At 40.6% G+C, this 17695-nt stretch overlaps 1 protein-coding gene across 4 annotated transcripts in view; it reads left to right on the forward strand.

Moving 5' to 3' along the window:
• The window catches only part of RNF144A (ring finger protein 144A), a 153011-nt gene that overhangs the window by 41443 nt on the left and 93873 nt on the right, over positions 1-17695 (forward strand). The window contains exon 1 of one of the 4 annotated variants that reach the window (XM_049904884.1): positions 8545-17605. The exons of the other annotated variants lie outside the window; for them this stretch is intronic. The gene's annotated coding sequence lies outside the window, so the exon portion shown is untranslated. Of the gene's footprint in view, positions 1-8544; positions 17606-17695 lie in introns of those variants that run through there. 4 annotated transcript variants of the gene reach the window in all.

Here is a 17695-nt window from a genome sequence, read left to right on the forward strand (position 1 = left end):
TAATCTTGAGTTTGATGATTTTAATAATCTATTTTATAAGTTGTGTTGCATAACTTATTTGTCAGTGTTTTTAAAAATCTCTTTCTCTTCTTCTCTGTCTGTATATATGGAGCCCTGGTAGCTCAAAGGCTAAACAAAATGTTGGTGGTTTATACTTACCCAGAGGCTCTGTGGGAGAAAGACCTGGTGACCTGCTCCTGTAAGGATTGCAGCCTGTGGGGCAGTTCTTCTTCGCCACACGGGGTGGCTCTCAGTCACAATGGACTCAGTGGCACCTAACAGCACTGACACATATATATAGTATATTTGTGTATGTGTATGCAAATAATATCGAAAAGCATATAATTAAATATTTGTTAAAAAATATTAAGATATGATAATTTTATGTAGAAAGGTGCATTGGAATTAGTATTTTTTTCACACTTTTTCTGAACATATTGATTAATCAAGGTACCTCTAAGAGAAAAAGGAATGGGTGCAAGTAGGTTTTCTTAAGTACGGTCTTTGGTATACTTCTCAGACACTAGAAACTGAGTGGATCTGATGACTTGGTAACACATTCTTGTGCAAATCCAGAGATTTCCAAAAGTTTCCTTTTGTAAGAATATCAACTGATTAAAACTACTTTTGTTTAATTGCTATGTGATTTTTGGCATATAGGCGTAAGAAGTTCAAGTTGAATATCATTTGTACAAAACACCATCTGTTCGCGTCTATGTATTTATGTGAGCAAGGTGCTAAAGTCATTCCGCTTCAGTCCAGTTGCTGCTGAGTCAGTTCTGACTCATAACGACCCACGTGTGCAGAGTACAACTGCTCCACAGGGTTTTCATGGCTGTGATCTTCCAGGAGCAGATTGCCAGGACTTTTTTTCAAGGCTCCTCTGGGTGAATTCGAAACTCCAGCTTTTTGGTCAGTAGCCAAGTGCTTAACTGTTTGCATTACCCAGGGACTCCCAAAAGCGATTAAATCTATAAAAATTAAAGGTTGCAAAAAAATTGACCTTGAATTAGATCTTATTATAACCAGTAGTTATCCTTGGATACACAGGTTTCAGGAGGAAAAAAAAAGCATCTGGATCATTCTATGTTTAATAAAAGTTTATTTTTTAGACTTAAGAAATATACATCAGTTTTATGACACTTATGCCACTTTGATCAATTGTGTAATATAATCATAATCATGATAATTTTTAATACTTACAGCCTAAAAGTAACAAGGTATTCTAAAAATTAATAAAGTATTTTCTACTACTTTTTAAAATTAATAAAAATACTAAGAATGAAATGTAGACATTTAATCATAGATAATACTATAGCAAATTAAAATTATGTCAGAGAAATATGGGGCTGTAGTTGCAGAGATAAATGATATCAATTCTCGGTCAGAAAAACAAGTTCATGGATATTTAAAAAATAAAGGACAATGGCAAAAATTACATCTTTCTCAACTCTTACGGTTTACTTTAGAAGACAGTATTTCTAATATGCCAGAGTTTGCATCTTTTTCACCCGTTTAAAATTCTTATAAAGTGTTTAGAGGGCAAGTGAAGAATGTACAAAGGCCATGTGTAGTTTTTAAAATTATTTTAGGCTGTACTCAAGCCAAAAAGTTTTGGAAGTCTCTGCTTCAGGCTACTCAGTGAATGAAAGGCTTTGTGGTTTAGCTGGGGCGGGGGAGGCGGAGGTAGGGAGCAGTGGTGGCTCTGTGGTAGAATTCACGCCTTCTCTGTGGGAGTCCTGGGTTCGATTCCTGGTCAGTTCATCTCATGCAGAGCCACCACGCGTCTGTCAGTGGAGGCTTACATGTTGCTCTGATCTAAACAGATTTCAGCAAAGCTTCCAGACTAAGATGGACTAGGAAGAAAGGCCTGGCAATCTCCTTTGGAAAAATCAGCCAGTGAAAACCCTAGGGTTCACAGTAGTCTGATCTGCACTCAATCATGGGAATGAGCCAGGACCAGGCAGCATTTAGTTCCGTTGTGTATGGGGTCATCATGAGCCGGGGGCCGACCCAGCGACAACTAACAACAACACGGTGGAGTGGAAAGAGAGCGGCACTGAGGGAAGACTGGTCCATTTTGCCATTTCTTGGCTGAGTGATCTTGGGGATGTCACTCAAATCTCAGAGCCTTGATTTCTTCATTTATCAAATGGGAATGACAACAAACCTCCCCCACTCTTCCTGGAAGTCATTTGTCAGGATCAAATGAGCCGAGGAATCCGGACCTTTTTCATAAGGTGTAAATACCACTGAATGTTAGTTACTCACATATTAGTTCCTGGTAAAAACTGAAAACAAATGAAATTATCATCCCATCTTGAGCTCTGAGGGAAGGGAAAGAAAGTAATTGCGTGGGTGTGTGTTAAAAATTGGAAGCTGAGATACACATTAAAAAAAGGATGACCGGAAGCACCGTTCCTCACAGCTGTGGGGAGGGCTAGGCTTTTTGATAGTTGTGCAAGTTTTGATCTGTGAAGGAAGAATATTCTCATTACAATGCAGGTATGTAGGAATTTTCTGGGTCTGACTAGGAAATATCTTCCATCACAACACAAGAGAATGGACAACATTAAAGGAGCTTGAATTTAAACTCAGATTCCTGAAGCCAAGCCTGTTTGGACCCTGTCCATATCTCTAGGAAGAGATAGAGTAACTAATGATCTCTGTTGACACCTATCATTTGTATGTTGCTTTGGAGTTTATAAATGAACTTCAACATGCACTGTTATTTTATTAGTTCATACGACCCTTCTGTGAGGTATAGCCATTGCTGTTACCATGGTACAGTTGAGAAAACCAAGACTGAAAGAGAATTGTTCAAGATGGTGCAATTGGTAATTAATGGAGAGATCTCCAACCCGGATGCCCATCTTCCAAATCTCCTATTACCTTTGTGCCTGATAACGAAGATTTTAAAGGGACTTTTAGAAGGTGACTTTTAGCACCAGGAAAGCAGGGAGGGTTAGGACATCTTGGAAAATTGCTTGTTCAGAAGGGAAGTAATTTAGTATTGCAGGTCCCTGCAGGATTCAGATGGTCATGTGGGTGGCAGGAGAGGGATTGGATCATTTCTGAATATGGAGTTTTGGAAGAGTGCCTTTAAAAGGTATCAGTTGGTGCTGTAAGCACTTCAGAAGAGAGCTTGAAGTCCAGCAGTAACTATCCCCAGCTATGGGAGGGGACACATACTGTGAAATAAGAAGAGCTGTTTTACAGAGTTTAGGAACATGACTGTGAAGTCCATTAATGTGCAGAATGCCTGGGAGGGAGAGAGGAGATGCCAGTGGCTCTGAGGAGGCCAACCGTGGAAAAATGGACCATGCGAGAGGACCACGCATTGCTTTGGAATTCTGTTCTGAATACTCGTGGCACAATTTAAGTTGAACACTGTGGTCCAAGCTGAACTAAACACCAGAAAGTGTATGTAATCCTACCACCAATATCCCCAGAAAGGACATCAAAGGTAATTTAGGATTTTGAAAAATCGGAGTTAAGAGAATATTACGATAAACTTTTCTCCACTGTACGAATAAGAAAACTGAATGTAGAGACTGACAAGAAGCAGGATGTTTTGTGTATAAATTGTTCCCAACCAAACCCGTTGCTGTCAGGTTGCCTCTAACTCATGGCAGCCTCATGGAGAACTGCTCCATAGGGTTTTCTTGGCTGTGATCTTTATGGGAGCAGAATGCCAGGATTTTCTTCCACAGTGACCCTAGGTGGATTCGAACTGACAACCTTTAGGTTAGTAGGTGAGAGTAAACCATTTGTGCCACCCAGGGAGGGACCTTATAAATTGCTCCAGGAAGGGAAAAATCGTATTTTAGAATCTTTGAAAGGGGGCTAGCTTGAGGCAGGCATTTCACAGTAATCTTTCTCTTTTTTTTTTTTTTTAGGGAATCAAGAATCTTCCAGTAAAACAGAGAATAAATTAAAAGTACGTGGTCTGAGGAAGGTTCTTATACATTAAGGGCAGGAATTGAATGATATTCTTGATATTAAAAGGACCATGAAATCTAAAGACCTTAGAGCTGGCCCATGAGTTTGCTCTGGGCCCTTTTAGCCCAGAGCTCTCTCTGGCCAAGGCGGTGATGGGGGTAAGGAGAGTGTGGAACGTTGTCCAGGATGTCCGTCCTCAGAGACCTGGCCTGGGAACTCAGCCAGACCACCCACAGGTTCTTTAAATTCATAGATGATGAATGAGCACTGTGTTTTCTGAATCCATTCAGGAGTTCTCTTTGCTCTTAATCAAAACCTTTGAATTTGTGTTCCAAAGGTTTACCACCTAAGCTGGTAACTTTTTATATTTTTTAATAAGTATCTTCACATGGCTAAAAAAATAAATTAAAATTAAACTACAGGAAAGGTATTAAATAAAAATTTAAGTTATCTATCTCCTCTTCCCTATATCTAAATCTTCTTTAATAATGAACTATTATTTTTTGTTTATTCATCCATCTAGAAAAATTCAGTACACATAAACTATACCCATTTTTTAATCTAAATAGGATTATGCCATAGTATGTTCTGTGCAGAGCTTTTAAAGCAATGCGTTAGATAGTATCGTATACATAGAAAACTTCATATATGTAAGTTATGAAACATAATTAATGACTATCCACAAACTTATATCCTAAATAAGAACGTTGTCAACACTGTTTTATCTGTGTGTTTCTCTCGTATCTTACTGCTCTGCTGCCCTATTCTTCCCCCAAACCAAAACCAAACCTGTTGCTGCCTAGTCGATTCCGACTCATGGTGATCCTATAAGACAAAGTAGAACTGCCCCACAGAGTTTCCAGGGAGTGGCTGGTGGATTCGAACTGCTGACCTTTTGGTTAGCACTGTACCACCAGGACTCCTGCATATATCTAGGAGGAGCATATTGGACCTAAAGAAAGTCTAATGATTGATTTTAAAAGAAGATATAGTAATTTCTGAAATGATCATACCAATTCCCATCGTCATAAGCAGTGAATAAATGTTTTCTTTTCATCTTCGTCAGGGATTAGCCAAGCTCAAACACTGCACCGCAGGGCAGCTTCCCTTGCTAGCTTAGGTAGTCCGTATCACTAAGAGATATATAATTTTACTCATTAAAAATCGTGTCATGCTGTAGACTTGTTCACTTCGTGTTCTGTTTCTAAGATTTAACTACATTGTTCCTTGTAGCTATATTTGTTCACTTCCCTATTATATAATATTGCAGAATGTTAATATAGAGCGATTTATGAATTCTTTTGTCAGTGGGCATGAGTTATTTTTGAGCCTTTACTGTTTTAAAACATTCTGCTATTAATATTCTTATACATATTTCTTGGTATGCATGGGTTTTTTTTTTTTTACTATTAGTGTAAAAACCTGTGAAAAGCGGAACTTGTGTAAGCTAGAAACCTATCAGAGAAAGAAAACTCAAGTATTTTCCACAAAAGGAGCAATAGAAAGGTGTTAAGACTGCATCCTGTCAAAGGCAGAAAACTTGTGAGACCTGGAATAGCAGGACAGCCCTATTGAGTTCCCACTTTCACAGGTTTCGCTGCGTATACCTCAAACCAAAACTAAACCCATTGCTGCCGAGAGGATCCCGATTTATAGCGACACTATAGGACAGAGTAGAACTGCCCAGTAGGGTTTCAGGGAGTGCCTGGTGGATTCGAACTGCTGACCTTTTGGTTAGCTGCCAACCTCTTAACCACCGAGCCAACAGGGCTCCTGAATATACCTAGGAGGAGCATATATACCTAAGAGGTGCTCATCTTCCAGCGCGATATTGGACAATATTCTGTTGTGATCTATAGGCTTTTCGTTGGCTAATTTTCAGAAGTAGATCACCAAGCCTTTATGTTTTAGTCCGGGAGCTCTGCTGAAACCTGTCCACCATGGGTGACCCTGCTGATATTTGAAATACTGGTAGCATTGCTTCCAGCATCACAGCAACACACGAGCCACCAGAGTACAACAAACTGACTGATGGGTGGCGTTTGTCCATTTATAGTGAGGGCTTTTTGTTTAAGGTATTCTTCCATATCCTGAGGCCATAACATTATTCCCTTATTATTTCGTTTTTATTTTTTAAAATAATTCATATTGTTTATTTTTGTTGGGAAAATACACACAACCATACAGCAATTCAGCGATTTCTACGTGTACAATTCAGTGACATTGATTACATTCTTCAAGTTGTGCCAACATTCTCACCCTCCTTTTCTGAATTATTCCTTCCCCTTTGACATATTTAACCTATTGGGTTAAAGTCTGAAAAATATTTGGAATTGCCTTTTATGTATAGTGTGAGGTAGGAATCCAATATAGTTTTCACCCAGAAGGATAAATAGTTTACCTAGTACCATTTATTGACTAGTCCTTTTTACCTTTTCTGAAATACAAACTCTGTTATGTGTCAAGTTTCCACATCTGCATCAGTCTGTTTCCGTGCTCTATATTTACTGTATTTTTACAAAAATAACGTGCACTGTCTGTGTTCGTTTGCGAACTGCACCATCCTCCCTCAAGGTACTTTCATAAGTGCTCTGTGCTAATTTTTTTTTTTTTTTTTTTTGCAGCAACATGTAAAAAAAAAAATTGGCATACTGATGCTTAGAAAAATACCTCCCTGGGAAGAGGATGTGGTTGGCAAACGAACATGGGTGTGCGTTATTTTCGTAAAATACCGTACCTGTTGGTCAGTTTGCCTGCGACTTCATTGGTGCATCACTCCCTTAATTACTAAAGCTTTCTAATAAGTTTTAATATTTCATCCCCTCACTTTATTCCTCTCACCTTTATCCTCTTATTCAATGATATTTGGACCTTTGCTGTTCTGTAGAAATTTTCTGGTTTTTGAAACATCTGATCAGTAATATTAGTAACAACAAAACCCTGTGGGGAGTTTGAATTGCGTTAAATATGTAGATCAATTCAGAAAGAATTGGCACATTTTAGTGATATTGGGCCCTCTCATCCATAAACATTGTATCACTCTTCATATACTCAAATCTTCTTAAATCGCTTTTGGTTAAAATTTATTCACATTTTTAGAGAAGCCTTACTAATCTTTTGTAGGATTGCTCCTAGGGTACCTTAATTTTCTGATGCCCTTGGATGTGGTGTCTCTGCTGGAATATAAAACTGTCATTGACTTTTGTATATTAATCTTACATCCAAGCACTTTACTAGACCTTTATTATTTGTAATATTTTATCTATACATTCTCCAATGTGGAAATATTTAATGAATAATGTAAGTATTGTTTACTCCTTTTCAATTCTCATATTTTATATATATATATGTATATATATATATAAAGCAAACCCACTGCCATTGGGTCAATTCTGACTCATAGCAACCCTATACCAAAAACTCAGTGCTGTCGAGTCGATTCCAACTCATAGCGACCCTATAGGACAGAGTAGAACTGCCCCATAGAGTTTCCAAGGAGCCCCTGGTAGATTGGAACTGCTGACCCTTTGGTTAGCAACTGTAGCACTTAACCACTACGCCACAAGGATTTCCAGCAACCCTATAGGACAGAGTAAAACTGCCCCCACAGGGTTTCCAAGGAGTGCCTGGTGGATTTAAACTGCCAGTCTTTTGATTAGCAGCCATAACTCTTATCCACTGTACCACCAGGGTTTCTATATATGTGTGTGTGTGTTTGTGTGTGTGTGTGTGTGTGTGTGTGTACACACACGTACATGTATATATATATATAGATAATGTGTATGTATGTGTAGAAGCTATCCTTTCCTTTTTTCCCGATTTTTAATAAGGGATTTTCTAATTTCATTAAACGTGATGTTTGCTATAATTTTTTCCAAATGTCCTTTATCAGGTTAAGGAAGTTCCCTTCTGTTTCTGTTTTGCAAAGTTGTGGTTTTTATGTTTTAATCATAAATGCATGTTGAGTTTTAGCAAAGACTTTTTCTGCATCTATTAAGATGGCCACACGTTTCCTACTGTTTTTTCTCTTGCTGTGTTATGTTATACTTATAGCTTAGTCCAGTGTTAAACTCACTTGCACTCCTAGAATAAATCTAGCTTGTTTAACTTTTTTTTTTTTTTAATACACATCAGATACGCATCTGGATTCTATTTGCTATTATTTTGGTTTAAATTTTTGCTTCTTTACTCATGAGTGAGTTTGGCCTATATAGTTCCTTTCTTTAACTGCTTTTGTCTGATTTGAGAGGGGTTTTTCTTTTTCCTTTCTTTCCTGTTCCCTAGAAGATTTTGTGTTTGATTTGAATTATCTGATGTTGAAATTTTGGTAGTACTCAGCCTACTCATTTCTTTGTGGGAAGAGTTCTAACTTATATTTCTTTAAAGCATATAAAATTATTTCAACTGCGTATTTATTCTTCAGTCAGTTTTCTTAAGATATATTTTTCCAGGATTATATTCATTGTTCCTTAGTTTTCAAGTTAATTATGATAACATTATCCATATAGTCTCTGCTGACTGTTTTTAATTACAAATACAGTTTATTTAGGACATCTCTCTCTTTTTTTTTTCCTTGACCACCCAGCCATAGAATTAAGTTTTATTAATCTTCTCAAAGAAAATTACTTTCGACTTTGTTGGCCCTCTCTGTTATAACTTTATTATATGTTGTTGTTGTTGTTAGGTGCTGTCAAGTCAGTTCTGACTCATAGGGACCCTATGCCCAACAGAACGAAACACTGCCTAGTCCTGCACCATCCTCACGATTGTTGCTGTGCTTGAGACCGTTGTTGTAGCCACTGTGTCCCCCCACCTCGCTGAGGGTCTTGCTGTTTTTCGCTGACCTTTTACCACGTGTGATATCCTTCTCCAGGGACTGATCCCTCATGATAACATGTCCAAAGTTTGTGAGACGTAGTCTTGCCATCCTTGTATCTAAGGTGCATTCTGGTTGTACTTCTTTCAAGACAGATTTGTTTGTTCTTTCGGCAGTCCATGGTATATTCAATATTCATCTCCAACACCACAATTCAAAGGCGTCAGTTCTCCTTCCGTCTTCTTTTATTCATTGTCCAGCTCTCACATACATATGAGGCAATTGAAAACACCTTGGCTTGGGTCAGGTGCACCTTAGGCCTCCAGGTAATAATATCTTTGCTTTTTTAACACTTTAAAGAGATCTCTTGCAGCCAATTTGCCCAATGCAATGTGTTTTTTACTCACTGCACCCTAAGGTTCCTATCTAATCTTTCAAGTTGCTGTTGTCAATTTGATCCCATGTAGATAGTTCTTAAAAGAGCATAATACTCAAGGCAGATATTTTTTAATAGTTAAGCTAAAGTATTGTTCAGTTCTAAGATGACTTCAGGGGATATTTTTGGTTTAAGGTTTAAATATTATTTCAGGACAATAGTTTCAGGGGTTCCACCAGCCTCCAGAAAGTGTAGAGTACGTGAGAATTTGAAATTCTGTTCTGCAGTTTAAATGGAAGAATATAATGCAACAATGTTAAATATAATTTAAGACTTAAGGGAAGATATAGACAAAAAGCTAAAAGAAATAAGGAAATAATTCAAGAACAAAATAAGAATTAAAAAAACAGATACTGCAACTGAAAGGGGGGACAGTATCTAAAATGAGAAACACGATAAAAGGACTTATCAACAGATTTAATGAGGTAGAAGAAAGAATCAGTGACATAGAGGATAAGATAGTTCAGTCTGTTTTAAGCAGGCTTTAGCTGTTGTCCAGTGAGGCACCTTTAGAAAATCCAGTTCATCATACTGAGGGAAGGAGATGTTTCCAGTTTTTTAAAGTTATTACATCTTTGTTGCTACTGAAAATATGGGTGACTGTCTGCTTCCATAAAGATTATGGCCTTGAAAATTCTACGATGTAGTTCTACTCTGTAACACTTGGGTTGTCATGAGTCAGAATCAACTTGAAGGCAACTGGTTTGGTTTGCTTTTTGACTTGGGGTCCAAAATCCATTTCAGTATTTGGATCATCAAAGAGGGTGCCATCCCATTCATTGCTAGCTAGATATTATGACACTTACATTATGATGTGGGTCTAACAAATTGTCAGTGTAGACAAAAATATGTCTTGATCAATTTGGACTAGATTAATGACTCAGATCTAACCTGTACATAAGTAGAGTAACTTCGTAAGATATATTGTACACATATATGGAAAGAACATAGCAAATTTTAACAGTAGTTACTATCAAGGGTGGTATTCTAGATAGTTTTATTTTGTAATTTTATTTTACCTTTATTTTCTGTAGTGAACATGTACCAACATTTAGAAAGATACCCACACCTCCTCCCCATCACAAGAAAGGTAAATAGTGTTTTTAAGACAAAAAGAAACCTCCTTGTTCCATTTTTCTCAGTGAGTTGAAATTTTGGGACACATTGGGATTTCATTATTGAATGTGTTTATTAGGTGTCTGGAGCACTGTGCCAGAACCTATTGGGCAAGATAAGACGTCCGTTTTCCTTTGAAGTTTTTATTGTAAGGCAACACTGATGTGTCTGGATATAGAATTGTAGAAGGTTAAGCTTAAAGGAAATCATGGAGATTATGTAATACATGGTTTTCCAAGATTATTTGGGAGGGAGGTACAGAAACCCTTTTTTTCAAAGGAAATCTTATGTGGAAGCTCAAACCCCCCCAAAAAACCAAACCCACTGCCGTCGAGTTGATACCAACTCATAGTGACCCTATAGGACAGAGTAGATCTGCCCCATAGAGTTTCCAAGGAGCACCTGGTGGATTCTAACTGCCGGCCTCTTGGTTAGCAGCTGTAGCACTTAACCACTACGCCACCAGGGTTTCCTGTGGAAGCCCAATGTCTTTTAAAAAAATAGTTAACCCAGCCACTCAGGTTGGAACAAGCTTGGGGCCTCTCTTCAATGGCCACTGAGACGAAATCATAGTAACAATGGAAACCTCCAGAGTATAGTTTAGATTGAACCCCTACATTCTAACAGTGGAGGAACTGGAAGCTCAGAGTGCTTATGGAGTTGACTAGTGACTGGACCAGAGTTCCTCTTTTAACACCTTGTAGGCCACCCCTGCCACCTACAACTCATTTCCGCAACTGTGGATAGGCGATACTTCATGAAAAGCCAATTAGAAAACAATTAGTGTGTTTTCAGTTTTAATTATTTTCTTTAAATCTGGCACCATGCCTGGAGGTTTTACTTGGGTGGTCCCCAACGTCCCAGCCTCCTTGCCTACTTAAGTCCCCAGCCCTGTGTCTGCTGTGCCTCCCAGACTGTGGAAGAACCTGGTTAGTGTCTAGTAACACAGGGATATGGTGACAAAAACCCGGGTTTCCTCTCAGACTTTTGTTAGCTCTACAGGCCCTTTCTTACTGTGTAGTCACAGAGGGATTGATTCTTTTCAAACAGACAGACCACATGCTATTTTTGTGCTGTAAATTTCCCAAGCTTCTTGCCCATCCACCTCTCCAACCACACACTGGAACAAGAAGTATACTTGTAGCTATAATCAGCACACTTAAATACTGGTTAAATTCAGAGTCAGTGCAAAATCTGTACAGCTCTTGATGCTTCTGAATGTAACTATAAAAATACTACATGGCCACGAGCCCCTTGGGACCTTAAAAATAAGGCGACCCCTCATAACCTTTTTAAAACTTATTGGGTTTTCCAAAATATCCCAGATACACGTTAAGGGAGTTGCCTGATTCATAGAGGAACGTGTCGGACACTGAGGAGTCATTTCCTGTGGTCTTTTTTTCTGGATTAAGCTGCACAGTGATAACCATTTATATAAGCCCTGGTGGTGCAAAGGTTGCCAACTGAAAGGTCGGTGGGTAGAATTCCCCAGAACCTCCACAGGAGAAAAGACCTGGTGATTTGCTTCTGTGAAGATTCAGCCTAGGGAACTCTACTCTGTCCAATAGGGCCTCTGTGAGTTGGAATCCACTCCACGGCACACAGCAACAAGGGCAAGCTCCTTGAGGACGGGAGGCATCTTCCTTAATTGTCTTTGCATCCTCAGCACCTGTTACAGTGTCTGGCACATGGTAGGCACCTGAAGTAGCTGTGAAGTGCCTGAACTGGAGAGTCAGATGTTCTTAGTGTAAGGAGGAGCCTGAAGCTCCGCCACCATAGTACTCTCATTTACAGACCTTTAATAGTATGGGGCAGTTCTACTGTGTCCTATAGGGTTGCTATGAGTCGGAATCGACTCGATGGCACCGGGGTTGGTGGGTTAATAATTTTGCATTTCTTTTGTGTATGGCATCTCATGACCCCTTTGACACCCAGTGAGAAGTAGAGCCTTGTGATTCACTCCTTTACCATTGATGACAGGGAGCCTTCCAGAAGTATGTGGATTGGGTCAAGATCTCATGAATTTCATTTGGAGTTGAGTCTTGAAGGTGGATCTGCTGAATCTTAGACCAGGATTCTTCCCACTTCACTGTTAACTCAGGTATATCCTCTAAAATGCTCTGTTTTAATCGAGTGGCATTTGAGATGCTACTCAGCTTCAACATACGAATAAGCCTTCACATTATGGAAGGCCTGGTGGCTTATAGTCTACTTCTTCATACATTCTTTGATAGCCTTTTAGTACCTGCAGGCCGTTTTCAGGTTATTACTTACCCGCAAGACAGTTCTAACTGGTTTCCCTGCCCAGAGAAATGTTGCCAGAGTAATTGTTCTAAAATGATAAACACAGCAAGATACCCTGCTATGGCAATGGGTCACAGAGCCTCAAGGACAAAGTTCAGACTCTCTGTCTGAACCCATGAGGCAGTTCCTGGCCTCCCTATATCCTCATCTAATTTCAGGCCCCCCAGCATACAGGAAATGATTTGTGGGTTTTGTAGTTTTCCAAGAGAACCATAAAGTTCACAGCTCTATGGCTTCTTATTGGTTGTTCCCTCTCCATGATCAGTGGGTGCAGGGAGCTTTTCCTGGGAGCCAGTCTGATTTAGAAGCTCCCTCTCTGCCTCCTTGCACTTGCCTCTGTCAAAATCCATATTGCTCAGCACTTAGAACCACTGATTTACTCAGCTATCACCAGACTATAAACTTAGCACAAAAGGCAGTGCATCTAATCTGGCTTTGAGGGTACCTAGAAATTAGAAGCGTTTGATAAATAGTTGTTGAATTAATCAACTGCAGGTTTTTTTTTTTTTTTTTTAATTCCCTTTTGGGTTCACTTATAGGGGTATGAAAGTATGGATGGCTATTTGAAAGGATGAGATTGTGTGCAGGTGGGTACTTGACATGATTAAGGTAAACTGGTCTCACCATTGTCCATTTTGGCATTTGTGGTCCTGGGTTCCGAGTGCCTAATACCACGCCAGTGTGTTGTGGAATTTGCAGGGGAGTGGGGTACGCCGCTTGATTTCTCGTGTTCCCCCACAGCATCTTAGCTTGCGCTCACTCAGACTTGGCTCTCGGTGAGTGTTTATGGAATTGAGTATAACCGTAATCCCTCTAAATACTTAGTAGACATTTTGCCACCTCTGCTTCCGTGTCTCTTCTGAGACGTCAGAGAAGAACTCCTAAGGGTATAACTTCTGTAAAGGCTTTTCTTGGACATAAAAGAACTGCTCTTTCCTCGCACCCTCTTTCTAATCTTTGAACTACTTACCTTGTAGGTGCTGTGGGCCATCTAACTCTCCTCCCCCACCTCCAAATATCAACATGTTTATTTTTTCTGCAGCTTGATATCAGATACTTGGTGTTCCTCTTAGGGATTGGAGCTGAGGTCGCCAAACCTTGAGCGTGCCCAGTTCATTAATGACAAACTGGGGTAGAGAGAGGCAGGCTGGAATTCCAGGGAAGCATACGGATTGCTAGAGAGTTTCTGTCCCATGGCACTGAAGGTTGACAGATGGAAGCATGAAGCGCGGCAACAGTCTTGCAAAATGGCTGTCGCCTGTAGCCACCATGTAGCGTCTACTGAGTTGTCTTTTCCAGGGAGCTGGAACTTGATCACCGCTCAGCTTTGCCATGGCAGTCCCTTTTGTAGGCCCACTGCCTCTGTGGAAAGGCTGCTGAAAGATCCAGAAAGTCAAAAGGAATGGTTTAAGACAAAAGTCAGCTAAATGCTATGACAGAGACAAAAAGGGGAAGGGGAGGAGAACGAGCCTCCTTTGCTCTCTTTCTACCCCTTGAAGTATGACCCAGTTTGGGAGGGGAAAAAGAAAAAAAAAAAAGGAGTTGTATTTTAGGTAGAAGGACCATATTTAAAAAAAAAAGTTTCAGATCAAAATGACTTAGAAATCCATAGCCTTCTCACCATTTACCTTGAGAAAATAACCCATGTGATCCGTACATGCAGCTACTGGTAGAGCCCCATCTCTCTGGAGAATTACCAGGGTCAGGCTATGACTCGCACCTTAAGTACTCAAACGTGGCCAGCTTCTTCCCTGAATCATAGTGCTGAGTTCATGGAACTTTGATGTGGCTTTTTTGCACCAAGTTATAGCCTCGGTGTCCACTATTCTGGGAAAATCCATGGAACATAATTGATTTCCCAAAGGGACCTTGGCTGGCTGGCTCTTTCCCAATCAGGCAGTCGTTTCTGTGAGTTTCAGCAGCAGGACTTTCAGGAGCATCTGGCCGGGACATGTGGAAACATGTAACTTCCCACGTTTCAGTCTCACGTGCCTGCAGGCAGAGAATCTAGCGGAGTGAATGTGTCTTGTCTTCCTCTTCTGCTTAATTTTAGCCGTCGGGGCAAGTGGTGTTTCTGAATTTACAGAACGCTAGACCCAGAGTCTGTTCCCAGGGCTCAGGTTAGAGTCATCGTATTCCAGGCCCAGAGGGACTTTAGTTAGCATTTATGTAGATCAGGTGTTTACAAACTTTTTTTTTTTTTTTGGCAGCATGATTTTTTTTTCCCCCAAATGAAATAGCATGCATGATCTGATTTGGGGCAAAAGACTTAGAACCCTCTTCCCTTCTTCGCTGAACCCTCCTGCAGCTACCGAGGCACCTGCAGGGTCCTACACCCGCCTGTCTGCTGTCAGAAACATGGGATCCGAGGCAGAGAGGATGGACGACCTGTCCCAATGCACACAGCATGTATGACTAGAACGTGAAGGAGGACAGCCAGGGCATGATATTCTCGTGTGCTCAGCTCACCCACCAGAGTTCTTAATGGAAATAAACTCAGATTCCCAGGAGTCCTGCAGACTCCCAGGCTGTCCTGGTAACTAAGCCTTACTCTCTTCATCCCCACTCTTGTTTTAGCTGTCTCTCACGGGCAAATAGTCAAGAACTCGACTACTAGCCAAAAGATTGGTGGTTCCAACCCACTCAGAGGGGCCTCGAAAGACGTCCTGGCAATCTGTTCCTGAAAGGTCACAACTTTGAAAACCCTGTAGAACGTTCTGCCTTGCACACGCAGGGTGGCTATGAGTTGGAACTGACTTGATGGCAACTAACAACAGCAACCTGTGCTAAAAGGGGCTAGTTGAAGAAGTGTGTAGGACAGTAAAGAATGACTAGCTCCCCATGGCCACTTCTTTAATTCACTGGTAATTATGATGGGATGTATTTATATTAAACAGTAGGGCTGTAGTAGGGCTGGCTTTTTTTTTTTTTTTTTTAAGTTTAGAAGCGGTTTTTCCCTACTCTGACTTTCCAAAATGAACCACGTTATTCTGAGAACTGTTAGTATGGAGAATCTACTTTGTCCAGGCACTAATAGGCAATTTATAGATATTTTCTGATTCCTCACAGTAGCCTTAGGAGGTCGGTATTGTCATTATCCCATTTTTTACGAGAGGGAGCAGAAACGCAGAGAGGTTAAACTCAGTACCTCGTAGCTGTTGAGTGGCCTAGCCATAATTAACATGTGAGTGTGCTTGACTACAATTCCGTGTGCTTTCTCTTGCCCACCTCATTCTCTCCTTTAGAAATAAGGGCATGTTTCCATATGCTGGATGCCTATTATACATTTATGCCTCTTCTGCTGAGGTCAGTTCCATTCAGCATTTTTCTCTTAAGCTTCTGCTTTGCAAAAGGCAAATGCTAGCGGTCCTAAAGGATGCAAATATTACTAACAAACTTCTGCCTTCCTCATAAAACTAGTAAGGCAGAGGTCCCTGAGAGGATCCGGGTCGTGAACTGGGTCGGGAGTTCAGCACGCAGTGTGGTTCTGGAGTGGGTTTTGAAAAAAGACCAAGGCCTAGGGCAGGGGAGCCTATTTATCCAATGAGTAGGGTCATGAGCTTATACTTAGATCCTCACGTTAGTCAAGTGTTTGGCTCATAGTAATTGCTCAGCCAAATTTTGCTGCTCAGCTGATCATTCTCATATTCCCCTTGATGCTTTCACTGAAATACCCCATTGGCTTATCCCAAACACACACTACTGCCTCAGGGAGATGGCAGCACTTGTCCCCAAGGACCTCTGCGCCCTGAGTAAAAGGCATGGCTACCACCAAGTACTAGCTATGGGATGAGGACGGCGGCTTGCATGTAAGAGGCATCCCGGCCGGTCTCTATATCCAAGGAACTCTCCAGTTCATATTGCGGGAGTCTCATGAAGTCTAGTTCCTTTCGCACTTGCTCTCCCAATGTGAGGTCTAGGGGTCCCCAGGAGTAGAAGATGGTAGGAAGAAACTAGAGGACATTGAGAGGTGGGATGGAAGAAATGCACCCTACATTTGTATAATTATAGGTTAGGCAATTAAGGTAACAGAGATCATGGTGTAAGTTTGCAAGTTCACATCCAAGGCAGGAGTACTGTTGCTGGACTGTCAAGTGGGGTCCCCAAATCTCTTGGATTTCCCAGGACTTGTCTAGCATAAAATAGATTTTGTGATCACAGGGCAGTGCATGTCCCCACTCTCATAGGAGAACAGGCATTTCCATTCTATGTCACTTCTTCCCTGTGGCTCTTGGTTTCTCAAGATCCACCCAGCCCTCCTCACATTTTCTGATTCTGAGAATAAGTTTTTCTTTAGGAATTCACAGATTTTCTCTACTATCTGGCAGAATATTTTATGGCAGTGGAGGCCATTGGAAAATTAAGTGGAAATATGGGTGGAGGAAAAATACCCAGTGTAACTCTTTTTAAATGTTCTTTCCCCACCCCTCCCCCAGAGTAAGTCAAGGAATATGTACAATGTAGATGTTTGTGCCTTTGGAAGTGGAATCTTTACAGCAGAGCCAAACCTGAGGTTTCCAGATTGACTCTTAGAATCTGGCATACTTACTTTTTTGTTTTTTTAATTGGCCTAGCAAAAGTTTGCTTCTTACAGTTACAAACCAAACCAGGAAGTGAGCCTTTGCTTTTGTTGGGGAAGTTTCCTCATAGAGAGTTCATCTGTATCCTTAGATGCTATCTCTTGTAAAAATTCAAGGTGGGGACCTCAGATATATTATGGGACGTGAGAACCAACACATGCAACTGAAGACACTTAACATCTTGAATTTAAAGAGAACGCAATTATGACTCAGAAGTATTGGACTACAGGGAGAAAAGATGGCTGAAGTTAGAAGAGTCGCTTGCTTGTTCTCTGCCTGGATGAGTCATTGATTTAATCTTACTGTCCCTCAGTTCCCTCCTCTATCAAGAACAGGTCATACCAGATAATCTCTAGGCTCTTTCTGCATCTGAAATGTCTGTGGTCAACGTGATGGTGACCTGGGCTGTCGGTGTGTATTCTTGTTCATTCTGAGAAGGGCGGGGCAGCAGTGCAGAGTTTTCAGGAACTTTGCGGGCAGTCACATTCACAAGTGGTTTGT

Source organism: Elephas maximus, chromosome 12, assembly GCF_024166365.1.
Source record: "Elephas maximus indicus isolate mEleMax1 chromosome 12, mEleMax1 primary haplotype, whole genome shotgun sequence".
Taxonomy (NCBI): Eukaryota; Metazoa; Chordata; class Mammalia; order Proboscidea; family Elephantidae; genus Elephas; species Elephas maximus.